General features: G+C 47.0%; 1 pseudogene; it reads left to right on the top strand.

Moving 5' to 3' along the window:
- Positions 1-4,033, top strand: part of LOC119975579 — a 173,578-nt pseudogene extending 169,545 nt beyond the window's left edge.
- The last annotated feature ends 12,896 nt before the right edge of the window (positions 4,034-16,929 follow it).

Below are 16,929 nucleotides of genomic sequence, written 5' to 3'. Positions count from 1 at the left end.
CTGGCGCCTGTTCGGGTACACAGAGGGAGAATTCAGAATGTCCAAATTACCTAACAGCACGTCTTTCGGGACTTGTGGAAAGAAACCGGAGCACCCGGAGGAAACCCACGCAGACTTGGACTCTAATTTTGGACTGCCTCCACAATCTCTCCCAGTTGCTCCCAAATTCTTAATTTTAGAATTCATCACTTTAAAGATTTGTATGATGTTCCCTCAGGCTTTTATTTTTAAGGAAAGAGTGTCCTGATAGTTCCAGTCTCTCAATTTTCAATATCTTTATCAATGTTTTTTGCATCTTAAGTTTTGTTCTTTTTCAAATATGTTGATTTGAACTGTGCACAGCTCTCCAAGTGTGGTCTAAACAAGGTTCCAGACAAGTTCAACATCACTTTTTTGCTTTTCAATTCTTCCTCCAAAAATGGATCACAGTGTTATTGTTTGATTTTTTTTTCTCTAAAATGTCCTTTTTGAGCTGCCTTGTTACTTTTAATGATTGATGAATCTGTCGTTCTGTCCTTGCACAACTTCTAAATATACCGTTGGTCCTCCCTAACCGCTTCAATTGAAATAATTTGTGCACATGAAGTCATGACTGTTGTTACTTTCAAGCCCATAGTCTCCACTTCCCTAAAGCACACAGCCAGCTCTTGGAATCCAATGCGGCAAAATACTGTGAATGCTGGAAATTGTGACAGAATCTGGAAATGCTCAGCTCAGGAAACATCTGTGGAGAGAGAAGCAGCCTTTGACATGCCCGACCACACTGTCCTCCTGCAACTCTTCTGTGTTGTCCAGTCAGTGGCACTGTTCTGACTTGTGGCACTTTTTCCCTCTTAAATTGTAATCTGGTGCAATGGTGAATCTTACCACCGCCGTCGTTCTGCTTCCAACAAAGTCAAAATCTGCTTTTCAATTCGATTCAGCCGCTCTCGGCTTCCCTCACATTCCACTCCGGACCTCTGGGCGCTAACCGCAGAGGAACTACAACTCCCATCAGGCATCGCGGGTTGACTCCCTTCATTCCACATTGCCACTCTCACTGCGCAGGCCACGGGACCACATGTAGCATGGGTAATGTAGTTCCGATTGGGTGAGTGTGTGTCTGGAAAGAGGTTGCGCTAAACTGGGCGGAGCACGAAATGAGCCCGACAATTATTGACTCAGCAGAATGACTGACATGTACGTTGTGGGCAGGGCTATTGGTTTCTTTGTCTCTGATTGGCTGCAAGAGCCGTCAATCACAGAGCTGAGTTCGATTGGAGCTGTGTGTTGGATTGTTGGCTATTGAGTGTGTTTATTGGAAACATTTCCCTTCTGATTCACAGGCTAAGTTTTGTTGATGGATCATCGCTGAATATGAGAAGGTGAGGTGCAATTATCTGGGAGGGGCAGAGACACATTTATTGAAATGTCTTTTAATGTTTTCTTTAAAGATTTTAACTGAAGGCCTCGGCCTTTCTCAGAAGCCTGGGCTTCGATTTGATAGCCCAGTGCTGTGACTGAGAGCTGAATTTGGGATGTGCAGTCTGAGTGAGTGCAGTGTATCTAATTTCCCAGGATAAACGAAAACCCTTCAATCAGCTACACTTAAAAAAAAATGTCTTCAGCTTCCAGCACTTCCTTACCTGTGTCAGGAAATTTAATAATAATCTTTATTAGTGTCACTTACATTAACACTGCAATGAAGTTACTGTGAAAACCCCTTGTCGCTTCACAACGACTCCTGTTTGGGTTCACTGAGCGAGAATTCAGAATGCCCAATTCACCTACAAGCGTGTCTTTTGGACTGTGGGAGGAAACCGGAGCACTCTGAGAAACTCATGCAGACCACAGGGAGAATGTACAGACTCTGAACAGGCAGTGACCCAAGCTGGGAATCGAACCCGGGTCCCTGGTGCTGTGAAGCAACAGTGCTACCGACTGTGCTACCGTGCTACCCCATCTTAAGATGATTTTGGAAATCAAGGGGAGAAATTCCAAAATCTCCATTGAATTAATATTTCTCCTGAAATAGTTATATTAAACACCTTCTCTTAACGGTAAAACTGGTCTTGGCGAACACAACACGCACTCGTAGTGAATTGATGGCCCATTTTTCACTCCACCACTCCATTGCCTTCACAGTGCCAGGTAAATGGCGACTGGGGGAACTTGGCAGAGAAAAGAAGTAGTAATATATATTCCTGGTCACGATCCAATATCCCTGCTGGTGTATGACAGACAAGTGAGGAAAAAGAAAGGACTTGCCTCTGATCTTCTGTACAGGTGAATAGCAGACTGACACTCACTGTGGAACAGTCTCTTACTGAGGAGCCAGTCCCTTCAGCAAAGGAGATGAGGGAGTTGCAGGAAATCATGTTTCCTTTTCCTGTTTTACAGAAGGATTGCAGCGTTCTACACCAGAGAATACAGAGAGGATGGACACCACAGATAGACCCTGCCCTTCACCCAAAGAGCAACTGCACAACTGTGGGAAGGCATCCAGTCCCTTCACAGCATTGCTCAACACAGAGAAGGTTGGGCAGTGAAACCATCATCTGGAAATCGGCTGGGCCAGGGGAGCTTTGACAAATCGCCAGATTTGAAACTGAAGCTGTGGGTGATCGGTCAGGGTGAGCCTGGGAAAAAATGTGAGTGGGCTCCACGTGTGGTGACAGCTTCAATCACTCATCGAGCCTCATGCACCACTGACTCGTTCCTGCAGGTGGAAGTCTGGTCAAGAGTGAGGGGGGTGTAAGGACGGCTCCATAGACTCAGCAGTTGTACCAGCTGTAACCACAGGGACAGCCATATGGAAGAGAAACCATTGAAGTGTGAGTTGTGTGACAAATCCTTTTCGTGCTTATTTCATTTTCGTAATCACCAACGCACTCACACTGGAGAGAAACCATTTACATGTGAGGTTTGCAACAAATCATTCTCACAGTCATCACATCTCCACATTCACAAACGTATACACACTGGGGAGAAGCCATTCCGCTGTGACGTGTGTGAGAAAGCTTTCACACAGTTATCAAACCTCCAGGTCCATCAGACAATCCACACGGGGCAGAAACCCTTCAAGTGTACATTTTGTGATAAAGCTTTCTCAACATCTACGGAGTTCCTGATACACCAGAGCATTCACACAGGGGAGAATCCTTTCAAGTGTGAGTTGTGTGACCGAGCCTTCACACGTTCATCGGCACTGGCACAACATCGACGCAGTCATACTGGGGAGAAACCATTCACCTGTGAATTGTGTAATAAATCATTCTCCCAGTCATCGACCCTCCGTGTCCACCAACGTATTCACACTGGGGAGAAGCCGTTCAAGTGTAAAGTGTGCAAGAAATCATTCTCCCGGCAATCGAAACTCCGTGAACACGAACACCTTCACACTGGTGAGAAGCCATTCAAGTGTGAGGTGTGTAATAAGGACTTTGCTCAGTTAACAGGCCTGGTGAAGCACCGGCGCATTCACACGGGGGAGAAGAAAACATTCACATGTGACGTGTGCAAGAAAGACTTTGAACAATTGTGGGGCATGTTGGATCACCGTCGTATTCACACAGCGGGGAAGGCAAGTGAGTTGAGTGACTAAGGCTCACACAGTCAGCAACGCTCATGAAACGCTGACACATCCACACTGAGGAAACAAAGTTTCAGTGTGAGGTGTCTGATAAAGACTTCACTCAAGTCAGCATGGACAAGGATTTCAACAGTAGATGGACTAATGCAGGGGTGGGTGGAGGTGTTGGAAATGGACGATGTTAAAAGGGTAGGTGATCTTTGTGATGAAGAGGGTATGGGGTCGGTAAATTCAGCTGGAGGTTGAAGAGGATGACACTGACCAATTGTTGTTGGAGACGAGAATGGATAGAGAAATAGAGAGGTATTTCGGGAATGTAGGAACTGGAATTATTCCTCGAGTCTGTTACACGATTCAATTAGATCATGGCTGATCTCAATCTTAACTCTTGTCTAACTGCCTTGGCTCTGTAACCCTTAATCCCCATGTCTAACAATAAACCTATCAATCTCTGTTTTGAAATTTTCTGTTGACCCCCAGCCTCAACAGATTTTTGTGAGGAGAGAGTTCCAGATTTCCAGTCCCCTTTTTGTGAAGAAGTGTTTGCCGACATCACCCCTGAACAGCCGAGCTCTTAAGTTTTTTTTTGGAATAAATTTAGAGTACCGAATTATTTGTTTTCCACTTAAAGGGCAATTTAGCATGGCCAATCCACCTGACCTACACATCTTTTGATTGTGGGGGTGAAATCCACACAGACACAAGGAGAATGTGCAAATTCTACACGGACAGTGACCCAGGGCCGGGTATTTGAACCCGGGTCATCAGTGCCGTAGGCTGCAGTGCTAACCACTGTGACGTGTGCTGCCCTCGAGCTCTAATTTTAATGCTATGTTCCTTTGTTATGGACTCCCCCACTAGAGGAATAGTTTCTCTCAAACTACTCTATCATTTTGTTTCATAATTTCAACACTTCAATTAAATTACCCATTAATTTTCTACATTCGAGGAACAAGCTCAAGTCTGTACAACCTGTCCCCATCAGATAGGGTCCAAATAGAGCTCTGTACAGCTGGAACAGAACTTCCACAAGGACACAGTTGGTTTTGGGGAGGATAAGTTGTGGATTATCTTTTCAGGATGATCCTGGAGTAATGAGCAGTTTTCACAGAGGAGAGCAGGACCATTAGTGCTTGATGTGGTCCAGTCAGATCTGGAGATGGATGGCTAACCAATTGTGTACCAGATACACTCAAAGTTTCACCCACTGAACTCGAGAAGCAGGGAGATCGACCAGGAAGGAAGAGAGTAACGGTAATAAGAACATAAGAACTAGGAGCTGGAGTAGGCCATCTGGCCCCAAGAACCTGCTCCGCCATTCAATGAGATCATGGCTGATCTTTTGTGGACTCAGCTCCACTTTCCGGCCTGAACACCATAACTCTTAATCCCTTTATTTTTCAAAAAACTATCTGTCTTTATCTTAAAAACATTTAATGAAGGAAGCCTCTACTGCTTCACTGGGCAAGGAATTCCATAGATTCACAACCCTTTGAGTGAAGAAGTTCTTCCTAAATCTACTTCCCCCTATTTATCATCTATGTAAATTGTAAACAATTGTGGGCCCAACATTGATCCCTGAGGGACACCACTAGCTACTGATTGCCAACCAGAGAAACGCCCATTAATCCTACACAAGGGTGTAGAAGGTGAATATGAGGGAGTGATTAAATCAGATTGATTGCTACAGAATCAATGTGAATGGAGGGTCAAAGGGCAGAGAGTTCTTAGTTTGTGTGTGTGTTAGTAAAGTGAGCCAACTCTCAGGAGTGGGTATGGGGTAGAATCGGACCCTGCAGTCGTGGGTGATGTGAATTATAGACAGATTCTCGATAGGTGACGTGTGTTTGACTAATACCACGGGTAATGTTTGTATTCTCCTGTCTGGGAGGACTACTATCCGGAGTACGGTGAGGGAGTTGGGGGGGGGGGGGGGGGGGGGGGGGGGGGGGGGGGGGGGGTGGGGGGGGGGGGGGGTCAGTCACCGCAGATGTATTATAGAATCATAGAATTTACAGTGCAGAAGGAGGCCATTCGGCCCATCGGGTCTGCACCGGCTCTTGAAAAAAGCATCCACTTAAGCCTACACCTCCACCCCATCCCTGTAACCCAGTAAATCCAGCTAACCTAAACTAAGGGCAATTTTAGCATAGCCAATCCACCTAACCTACACATCTTTGGACTGTGGGAGGAAACCGGAGCACCCGGAGGAAACCCGTGCAGATCCGCACAGACCATGTTTGAACCAAGGCTGGAATGAAGTCAGGAGCTGAGTGACCCTGGCGGAACCCAAACTGAGTAGTCATTGCTAAGAGGAAGCATTCGCACCATGTCTACTTTGTCAATATCTTTTATCATCTTATATACCTCAATTAGATCTCCTCTCATTCGTCTAAATTCCAGAGAGTATAGGCATAAACTGCTCAATCGAATCGAACCTGGGACCCAGGAGCTGTGAAGCAACTGTGCTAACATGGATGTACTTGCATTAGAGGCAGTTCAGAGGAGGTTTACTAGATTGACTCCAGAGATGAGGGGTTTGTTTTTGAAAAGAGATTGAGCAGTTTATGCCTATACTCTCTGGAAATTGGAAGATCTAATTGAGGTTTTTAAGATGATAAAAGATACTGACAAAGTAGACATGATGCGAATGCTTCCTCTTAGCAATGACTACTCAGTTTGGGTTCCGCCAGGGTCACTCAGCTCCTGACTTCATTCCAGCCTCAGTTGAAACATGGACAAAACAGCTGAATACCAGAGGTGAGGTGAAAGTGACTGTCCTTGACATTAAGGCATCATTTGACAGAATGTGACATCAAGAAGGCCGAGCAAAACGAGTCAATGTGAATCAGGTGGAAAACCCTCCACTGTTTGGAATCATACCTCACACAAAGGAAGATGGTTGTGCTGTTTGGAGGCCAATCATCTCAGTTCCAGGACATCACTGCAGGAGTTCCTCAAGATGGTATCCTGATCCCAACTATCTTCACCTGCTTCATCAGTGATGTTTCCATCAATGTAGATGTTGATTGGTGACTGCACAATGTTCCATGTCATTTGTGACTTGACAGATACTGAAGCAGTCCATGTCCAAATTTGGCAAGGACGTAGAACATAGAATAGTACAGCACAGAACAGGCCCTTCGGCCCTCAATGTTGTGCCGAGCCATGATCACCCTAGTCAAACCCACGTATCCACCCTATACCCGTAACCCAACAACCCCCTCTTAACCTTACTTTAATTAGGACACTACGGGCAATTTAGCATGGCCAATCCACCTAACCCGCACATCTTTGGACTGTGGGAGGAAACCGGAGCACCCGGAGGAAACCCACGCACACAGGGGGAGGACGTGCAGACTCCACACAGACAGTGACCCAGTCGGGAATCGAACCTGGGACCCTGGAGCTGTGAAGCATTTATGCTAACCATCATGCTACCCTGCTGCCCAGTACAAGGACTGGACAATATTCAGGTCTTGGGCTGACGAGTGGCAAGTAACATTTTCACCACGATTGCCAGGCGATGACCATCTCCAACTAGAGACAATCTGACCATTACCATTTGTCGTCAATGAAATTACAATGCTAAATCGCCCACTATCAATATTCTTGGGCTTACCACTGATCAAAAACTCAACTGGACCAGTCATATAAATACTGTGGCCACAAGACTGGTCAGGGGCTAGGATCCCTGTAGTGAGTAACTCACCTCCTGACTTCCTAAGATCTGTCCACCATCTACAAAGCACAAGTCACCAGCATGATGCAATAATTCTCCACTTGCCTGAATGAGTGCAGCCCCAACAACATGCAAGACAACTGACATTATTCAGGACAAAGCTGCCCACTTGATTGCTACCCGTTCCACAAACATTTGCTCCCTCCACCACCGACGCACAGTAGAAGCAGTCTGTACCATCTACAAGCTGCACTGCAGGACTCACCAAGTCTTCTGCAGCAGCATCTTCCAAACCCACAACCACTACATCTAAAAAGACACAGTCAGCAGATACCTGGGAACACCCCCATCTGGAAGTTCCCTTCAAGTCACTCACCATGCTGACTTGGAAATAAATCACCATTCTTTTACTGACACTGGGCCAAAATCCTGGAACACCTTCCCTAACTACTATGGGTGCACCTGATCACATGGACACCAGTGGTTGAAGAGGCAGCTCACCGCCACCTTCATGAGCAATTCGGGATGAGCAATAAAGGCTGGCCTAGCCAACAATGCCCACACCCTGTTAATGAATGGCAAAAAGATTGAAGTGCTCCATAATAAATTCTTTAATTATTAGTTTCTGACAATTTTCCGCTGACAGATGTTAAGCTAACAGGCCTATTGTTTCCTGCTTGCTGTCTCCCTAAAGGGGTTGCATGCGCTAAGTTCTAATCGAGTGGAACCACCCCCAAATCAAGTGAATTTTGTAAAATTGAAGCCAGTGCATCCATTACCTTACTCGCCACTTCGTTTAAGACCCCAGGATGAAATCCACCAGGACCCATGGGGCTTGTTGGCCCACATCCATCAATTTGCTTAGTACCACTTCCCTGATGAGTGTAATTTTACTGAGTTCCTCCCTCCCATTTCCTGATTTACAGTTATTTCTGGGATGTTACTTGTATCCTTTTTCATCAACAATGGTGTAAAATTCCTCAGATTCACTTTCTTTCGGACCAAAGTTCACTTTGCTCACACTTCTTTTAAGAATTTGTAGAAAATCTTACTGTCAGTTTTTAGATTTCTGGCTAGCATTCTCTCGTTCCCTAATTTCTTCCTCTTTATTCTATCCTATTTTCTGACCCGCCACCCCTCTTTACCTGGTTATATGGTCTGAATTTTCGGGTCCCGGCAACAACACTTCCCTGCTGTGGGTTTCCCAGCGGCATCGGGTGGCTGGAATGGTAATTCCCATTGACAGCAGCAGGAACAAAGTATCCCGCCAACAGTGAACAGCGGGCCACCTCCCGCTGTCGAGAAACAGGTCAAGTTTCTGAAACAGCATTAATAGTGGTCTACTCCTTAACCTAATTTTCCAGCTTACTTCAGCTAGCTCCTCTTTCGTCTTTACCTCTATTTAAGTTTAAGATTCATTTTTTTTCTAGAAAATATTTTATTGAAGCATTTGTAATTTTCACAGGTCTACATGTTAACATTTCTGAAACAACCGCATGGGCCGATACAACAATGAAAAAACAATGTCCCCTACTACCCCCGCCCTATTCCCTAATTACCAATATACTGAGTTCCCTGTCCTTATCTAACACGGCCATGTGCTTCCTGTTTTCTTTCCCCCCCCCCCCCCCCCCCCCCACACTTACTGTTGACGTGCTATTTTCTTTGAAGAAGTCGATGAGTAGCTGCCATCTCCGGGCGAACCCCTGAGTTGATCCTCTCAAGGCGAACTTGATTTTTTTCCAGGCTGAGAAACCCTACCATATCGCTGACCCACACACCTGACGACGGAGGCTCCGGGTCCCTCCATCCCAGCAAAATCCGTCTCTGGGCCACCAGGGTGGAGAAGGCCAGGACATTGGCCTCCCCCCCCCCCCCCTCTCCCCTTTGGCCCCCGGATCATCCAACATCCAAATATTGCCAGTTCTGGACTCGGAGTTACCCTCCCTTCCAGAACTTCTGACATAAAATCCGCAAATCCCTACCAGAATCCCCTCAATTAAGGTGGCATGTGGCGCAGTGGATAGCACTAGGACTGCGACGCTGAGGGCCCAGGTTTGAATCCCGGCCCTGGGTCACAGTCCGTGTGGAGTTTGCACATTCTCCCCACGTCTGTGTGGGTTTCACCCCCACAACCCAAAGATGTGCAGGTCAGGTGGATTGGCCACATTAAATTGCCCCTCAACTGTAAAAAAAAATTGGGTATTCTAAATTTAAAAAAAAGAATCCACTCAACTTCGGACATGCCGAAAACATATGCACATGGTTTGCTGGGCTACCCCCACACTGCCCGCATCTGTCCTCCATCTCGTCAAAGAACCTGCTCATCTGGGCCACTTTGAACTGGATCAGGCTAAGTCTGGCACAGGACGAGGATGAATTGACTCTCTTCAAGGCTTTTTCCCACTTTTCCATTTTCAGCTTCTCTTCCCACTTCTGCTTCACTTCCCTGATCGGGGCCTCCTCCCACTCAATAAACTCCTTATATCTCCAAAATCCACCCCGCTCCAACCCCAGTTTTTGACATCACCTTAGAACAGTACAGCACAGAACAGGCCCTTAGGCCCTCGATGTTGTGCCGAGCAATGATCACCCTACTCAAACCCATGTATCCACCCTATACCCGTAACCCAAACCCCCCCTCCCCCCCCCCCCTCTCCCCCCCTCCCTCCCCCCCCTCCCCCCACATCCCCACCTCCCCTCCCTCCCCTCCCTCCCCCTCCTCCCTCCCTCCCCTCCTCCCCCCTCCTCTCCCCCCCCTCCCCCCCCCCTCTCCCCCTCCCCCCTCCTCTCCCCCCCCCCCCCCCCTTGCAGATGCCGCTTCCACTCGCTTCCAGGCTGACCCCTCCACCAGTACCCATTTCCTGACGATCAATATGTTGGCCGCCCAGTAATAATAAAGCTCGGGAGGGCCAGGATTCCCTTTCTGCGACCTCGCTCCAGGAGTGCCCTCTTTATTCGCGGGGTTTTCCCCACCCACACAAAACCTGCAATCGCCACGTTTATTTTTCTAAAAAAAAGCCCTTGGGACAAAGATTGGAAGGCATTGAAAAAAGAAAAGCAGTCTTGGGAGAACTGTCATCTTCACCATCTGTGCCCTTCCCGTTAGCATCAGCGGGAGCATGTCCCATCTGTGGAAATCCCTTTTCATTTAGTCGACCGCTTTGCCCAGATTGAACTTGTGGAGCTGCCCCACTCTTTAGCCACTTGAATCCCTAAATATCTAAAACCCCCCGCCACCACTTTAAAAGGTAACTCCCTCAGTCTCCTTTCCTGCCTCCGTGCCTGGATCATAAGCATCTCACTCTTTCCCATATTTAACTTGCAGCCTAAAAATTGCTCAAATTCTCCCAGTACCTCCATAATTTACCATCGGGTCTGTAACATAAAGCAGCAAGTCATCCGCATAGAGAGAAACCCGGTGCCCCCCACTATCCCCCGTCACGCACTCGATGCTCTAAGGGCCATTGCTGAAGGCTCTATGGCCAGGGCAAACAGTAACGGGGAGAGCGGGCATCCCTGCCTTGCTGTCTTATCCCTCTCCCGAGATTAAAATATTCTGACCGGGATCGATTGGTTCTCACATTTCCCACCGGGGCCTGATACAACAGCCGGACCCAGTCCACAAATCCCTGCCCAAACCCAAACCTGCCTAAAATATCCCATAAGTATGTCCACTCCATCCGGTCGAAAGCCTTCTCCGCGTCCATGGCTACTACCACCTCAGCCTCATGCCGCTCAGCTGGCATCATTATAACATTGAGAAGCCATCTAATATTGGACATCAAGTGCCTGCCCTTCACAAATCCCGTATGATCCTCCCCTATTACCTCCGGGACACAGTTCTTTTTCTGGTAGCCAAGATCTTTGCCAGTAATTTAGCATCTACATTTTAAAGGGAAATTGGTCTGTACGATCCACAGCTCTCCGGGTCCTTGTCTCGCTTCAGGATGAGAGAAATTGATGCCTTGATAGCATTGGGGGAAGCACTCCCAACGCCTTGGATTTATTGAAAGCCTTAACTAACAGCGGTCCCACTAACGCCGAAAACTTTTTATAAAATTCCATTAGGAATCTGTCAGGTCCCGGGGCCTTACCTGATTGCATTGCACCCAATCCGTCCATCACTTTACCGAGGCCAATTGGGCCCCGCAAGACTCCCACCAGCTCCTCATCCACTTTCTGGAAATCTAGCCTCTCCACGAAGATTTCTCTCACCGCCTCCTGCTTCCTCAGCTGATGTGCCAACATCCTGCTAGCTTTCTCCCCATATTGATATACTGCCCCTTTTACCCTCCTCAGCTGCCCTCCGCCTTGCCTGTGGAAAGGAGCCCAAAATCCATTTGTAGTCTCTGACGCTCCTTCAGGAGCTCCTCATTCGGGGACTCCATATCTCTTCTATCCACATCTAACATTTCCCATACTAGCCTGTCCAGCCCTCTCCCTGTGGGCCCGAATCGAAATATATTCCCCTCTGATGACCGCTTTCAATGCCTCCCACAGCGGCAGTCTCTCCCGTGGCGTTGGTTTTTATATACCCCCGAATGGCCTCCCTCACTCGCTCACATATCTTGTCGTCTGCTCTAGCCTGCATCTAGCCTTCACTGTAGGCGCTGAGAATTTCCCGTGTTCACCTGTAGCTCGAGCCAATGTGGTGCATGCTCTGATATTACTATTGTGTGTGTCCACCACCCCCGCTAACGATGTAGTGTAAAAAAATCGATCCTGGAGTACACCTTGTGCACATGAGAGTAGAATGAATATTCCTTGCTCCTTGGCTTCTCCAATCTCCCCGGATCAACATCCTCAATGCGCTCCATGAACCCCCGCAGCTCTTTCGCCATTGTTGATACTTCCCCGACCTAGAACTCGACCGGTCCATCCTAGGATCCAAGACCACGTTAAAATCACCCCCCATAATCAACCGGTGCGAGTTGAGGTCCGGGACATTTCCCTGCATCTTCCTAACAAACGCAATGTCATCCCAGCTCGAGGCATTTATATTTACTAACACCACTGCCATTCCCTCCGGTTTCCCGCTAACCGTAATAAATCTGCCTCACGGGTCTGTCTCTATTTTCCCCACCTCAAACGCCACCCTTTTGTTATTCAAGATGGCTACCCCCTTGTTTTAAACTCCAATCATGAATGGAACACCTGTCCGACCCATCCCTTTTCCAGTCTAAATCGATCCCCCAGCTTCAAGTGTGACTCCTGTAACATGGCCACATCCGCCTTTATCTGTCTCAAGTGGGCAAACACATGGGTCCTCTTGACCGGCCCATTCTGGCCACGAACATTCCAACGTAACCAGTCTGGTCGGGGGGGGGGGGGGGGACTCTTGCCCCCCTCCCCTGTCGATCAGCCATGACCTTTCCTAGGCCAGTCCTTAGCCCATGGCACGCACCTCCCCAGATCCGCCCCTCGACAGCAACCGTCATCTAGTCTCCATCTCCAGCCTCCTGGAAGTCCCCTAATCATCAACAGTTCCCCCCCCCCCCCCATCCCCTCGCCTCCCTACCCCGTCACTTTTCAGCTCACCCCCCACTTCGCTCCCCTGAACCAGCTTTACCAGCTAGCCTAGCAGGTCGCCCCCCTGGCTCCTAGGATTCTACCACCTGCTGGATCTTTACTCCCCAACTCTTAACGTAAGTTTTCAAAACAATAGCACCAAACAAAGGAAGCATACAAACCATCCACTTAAGGTCGAGGCACAACGGCCCATCCCTCCCCCGTTACAACATCTGATCAATCCCATCACTTTCAAACAGAGCTCCAAACAATGGAAGTGAAAACAAACAGGATAAATGGAAAGACAGAAAAAATTATGCATTCAAAATCTCAGACAAATGTCTTTCATTCCTAGAATATCTCAATTTGAGAAATTTTATTCACCCCCCTGCATTTTTTTCTTTTTTACAAACACAAACATATAGGAAGAAACTGTACCTTGGTACATACACTAACAGGTCAAAGTTAGATAACTCCGAGAAATCGTTCTCTTCTCGGTCATCGGAACTCAAGTTACAGTGCACCACAGAACGTTTTGATTTAAATCGCTACCGACCAGTTTTTAAAAAAAAGTCCCTATGGGTCCCCCAGGTTGTTGTTTTTCATAAAGACCGCCACTTCTTCCGGCAAGCCAAAATATAGTTCCCGGTCCTCGTAGGTTACTCCCCCCCCCCCCCCCCCCCCGGACACCATTGGGAACATTCTTTCTGAATCTCCCCAGTCTAACCCTGTTAGAATTTTCTAAGTTTCTATGAGATCCCCTCTCACTCTTCTAAACTTCAAACAATATAATCCTAACCGACTTAATGTCTCCTCGTATGACAGTCCCGCCATCCCAGGAATCAGCCTGGTAAACCTTGGCTGCAGTCCCTCCATAGTAAGAACATCGTTCCTGAGATAACACTACCAAATCTGCACACAATATTCCAGGTGCGGGATTTACTGACCACCCCGCCGCGTGTTTTTCAGAAGGGGAGACGGCCCACCAGCGGGATCTACCGCTCCCGCCGTTGTCAGTGGGATTTTCCATTGACAGAAAGCCTCGCCACTGGGAAACCCATGCACCGGCATAGGACCGGAATTTCCCGCCGGTGTGAACAGTCGGTAAATCCTGTCCGAGGTGTGGCCTCACTACTGCTCAACTATTGCAGTAAATCATCTCTATTCCTATACTCAAATCCTCTCGCTGTGAAGGCCAACATACTGCCTGCTGTACCTGCACGCCTACTTTCAGCAATCGATGCACAAGGACACCAAGGTCTCTCTGAGTATCCATCTCTCTCAATTTACCCCATTGAAATAACAACCTGCCTTTCTATTTCTGCTACCAAGCCGAATAACGTCACATTTATCCACAATATACTGCATCTGTCATATATATGCCCACTCACTCAGCCTGTCCAAATCCCACTGAAGCATCTCTACATCCTCCTCACAGCTCATCCTCCCACCCAACTTTGCATCATTTGCAAATTGGGAAATAATATATTTTGTTCCCTCATCCAAATCATTAATACATAATGTGAACCGTTGGGGATCCTTGTGGTACCCCACTAGTCGCTGCCTGCCAATAAGAAAAAGACCCATTTATTCCAGCTTTTTGCTTCCTGTCTGGTAACCAGCTTTCTATCCATCTCAAGACACTACCCGCAATCCCATGGGCTTTAACTTTACATATTAATCTGCTGTGTGAGACCTTGTTGAAAGCATTCTGAAAGTCTAAATAAACCACATCCACCAGTTCTCCATGGCCAACTGTACTAGTTACATCTTCAAAGAATTCGAGTAGATTTATCAAGCATGATTTTCCTTTCGTAAATCCATGCTGACTCTGTCTGATTACACCACTGCCACCCAATGCTGTACTATGAAATTCTTGAGAACGGACTCTAGCAACTAGCCTACTACGGACGATAGGCTCATTAGTCTATAGTTCCCTGTTTTCTCTCTGCCTTCCTTTTTGACCACAAATGGATCTACTATTGCTACGACAACTTCCTTAGGCACTCTGGGATGAAGATTATCAGGCCCTGGAGATTCATCCACCTTCAATCCCATAAATTTTCCCAAAATAATTTCTCTACTGATACTAATTTCCTTCAGCTCCTCACTAAAACTTTTGTTACTCAGAACTTCCGGTACATTATTCATGTCTTCCTTTGTGAAGACAGAAGCAAAGTACAAATTTAGTTCCTCAGCCATTTCCCCGTGATGAATTCTCCCATTTCTGACTTTCGTTTTTGTCAATATTTTTCTCTTCACATACTTATAGAAATTTTTGCAGTCAGTTTTTATACTCCCCGCTAGTTTACTTTCAGATTGTATTTTCCCCCTTTTAATCAATCCCTTGGCCTTTGCTGAATTTTTTAACTATTCCCAATCCTCAGTCTATTGCTTTATCTTGCTAATTTGTATGCCTCTTCTTTGAATCTAATACTATCTCTAATTTCCCTAGTAAGCCATGGCTTGGCCACAGTTTGTGATTCGAATAGAGCCACACTCCAGAACGACCATTGATGTCTGAAAATCCCTGGTGTTCCTCAGTAATGCGAGGCTGCAGTGACCCTCCCACCACTAATACGCTGTGTCTGGAGGACTCTATTTCCCTGAGTCCTGCTCCCAAACATGGCATCCGATGGCATGAAGGTCAGTAACACAGGAGCATCTGAGTGACTGAAGCAGATGAGTCTTAATCCTAATCCAGCCGTGAGAGTGATCTGGGTTAATCCCATACTCTAGGGACAGTTTAGACAGAGTTTGACTCAGTATCTAGCCCGTGCGTGAATGTTTGATGGGACAGTGTCAACGTGGAGAAGTTATTCCATCCACATTTTAAATGTGAGAGGTTATTCCTTCAAATTCATATCCCAGTGTTTTTTAAATGTGATGAGTTTCTGCCTCTATCACCTTTTCAGACAGTGAGTTCCAGACCCTCACCATCCTCTGGGTGAAAAAATTACTCAACTCCCGTTTAATCCTTTAATCAGTAACGTTAAAGCTCTGCTCCCTAGTATTGCCCTCCCTGCTCAGGGAAATAAATTTGAAATAATCCCATCAGCTGCCTCTGTCACTTCCCTCCCTTCTACAAGCCCACCTGGATAAACTTCCATTAATGCTCCCCTTTGCCCGAGCCCTGAACTCACATCTTTCTCTAGTTTCTCTCTTATCTCCATTCATGTCCTCTCTGAGGTCATCTTGATCATGACACCCTCCTCCTGTTCGCTCAATCCTATTCCAACTAAACTGCTGATCACCCAGCTTCCCCTCCTGGGGTCCCCATGTTGGCTGGTATTGTTCCTGGTTCTCTCTCTTCAGATGTTGTCCCTCTCCGTTAAATCTGCTCTTATCTTCCCTCTGCTGAAGAAAACAAACCATTCTGTCCTTGCAAAAGCCTTAAATGTGTTGTCACCTCCCAAATCCTGGAAAGGGACATGGGGTCAGGTGAGGTAAAAGGCAGCACTAGGTGACGGGCTGGAGGCCGGCAGAGAGGACTGAGGGATCACTCCCCAATACATCCCAGATTCAGAGTCAATCACTGAGTCAATGCCACTCCCTCAGTCATAAGAGTTACTCTGCAGCAGTACGTTTAAAACATAAGCAGAGATGAACTCCCCATGTCACTGCCTGTTCACTGGGTCAATCTCTTTGTCTCTATTCTCTTTTACTTTCTCTTCTCCTCATCTCTCCTGTGTCTCTCTCCAGTGGCGGACTGGCCAGGGTGTCAGCTTGCCCGATGGCAAGTAGGCCCCTGATGAAGTGGGCCCCCATATCAAATAAAAATGCAATAAAGAAACAAACACAGACAACTGTTTTAGTAATAAAAAATAAGAAAAAAAAGAGAACAGGACACAAGTAAGCAGTTCATGAAAAGGAACGAAGCAGGGGAGGTAGTGGAAGGATGTGGAATAGGGGGGCCCGGGTCGGGCATAATTAAGGAAATTCCATGTTTTCAGCAAGAGTGTGTGAATTTAAAGATAAAGTTACAATTCGTGATTTGAGATGGTCGGCAACTTCAAAGGATATCAAGCAGTAGTCTTGGTTCAGTCGGTCCGGGGCCCGGAGAGCCAAGAAGGGGCCCGTGAATCTCTGAAGGGCCCTTAAAAATTATAATTAATTAGATAAATAAATCTCCAACTTCTTTCCTGAGATTTGTATTCTAACTTAA

This window comes from Scyliorhinus canicula, chromosome 13, assembly GCF_902713615.1.
Source record: "Scyliorhinus canicula chromosome 13, sScyCan1.1, whole genome shotgun sequence".
Classification (NCBI taxonomy): Eukaryota; Metazoa; Chordata; class Chondrichthyes; order Carcharhiniformes; family Scyliorhinidae; genus Scyliorhinus; species Scyliorhinus canicula.
The sequence above is the reverse complement of the archived record's forward strand: the minus strand, read 5'-3'. Positions and strand labels throughout refer to the sequence as shown.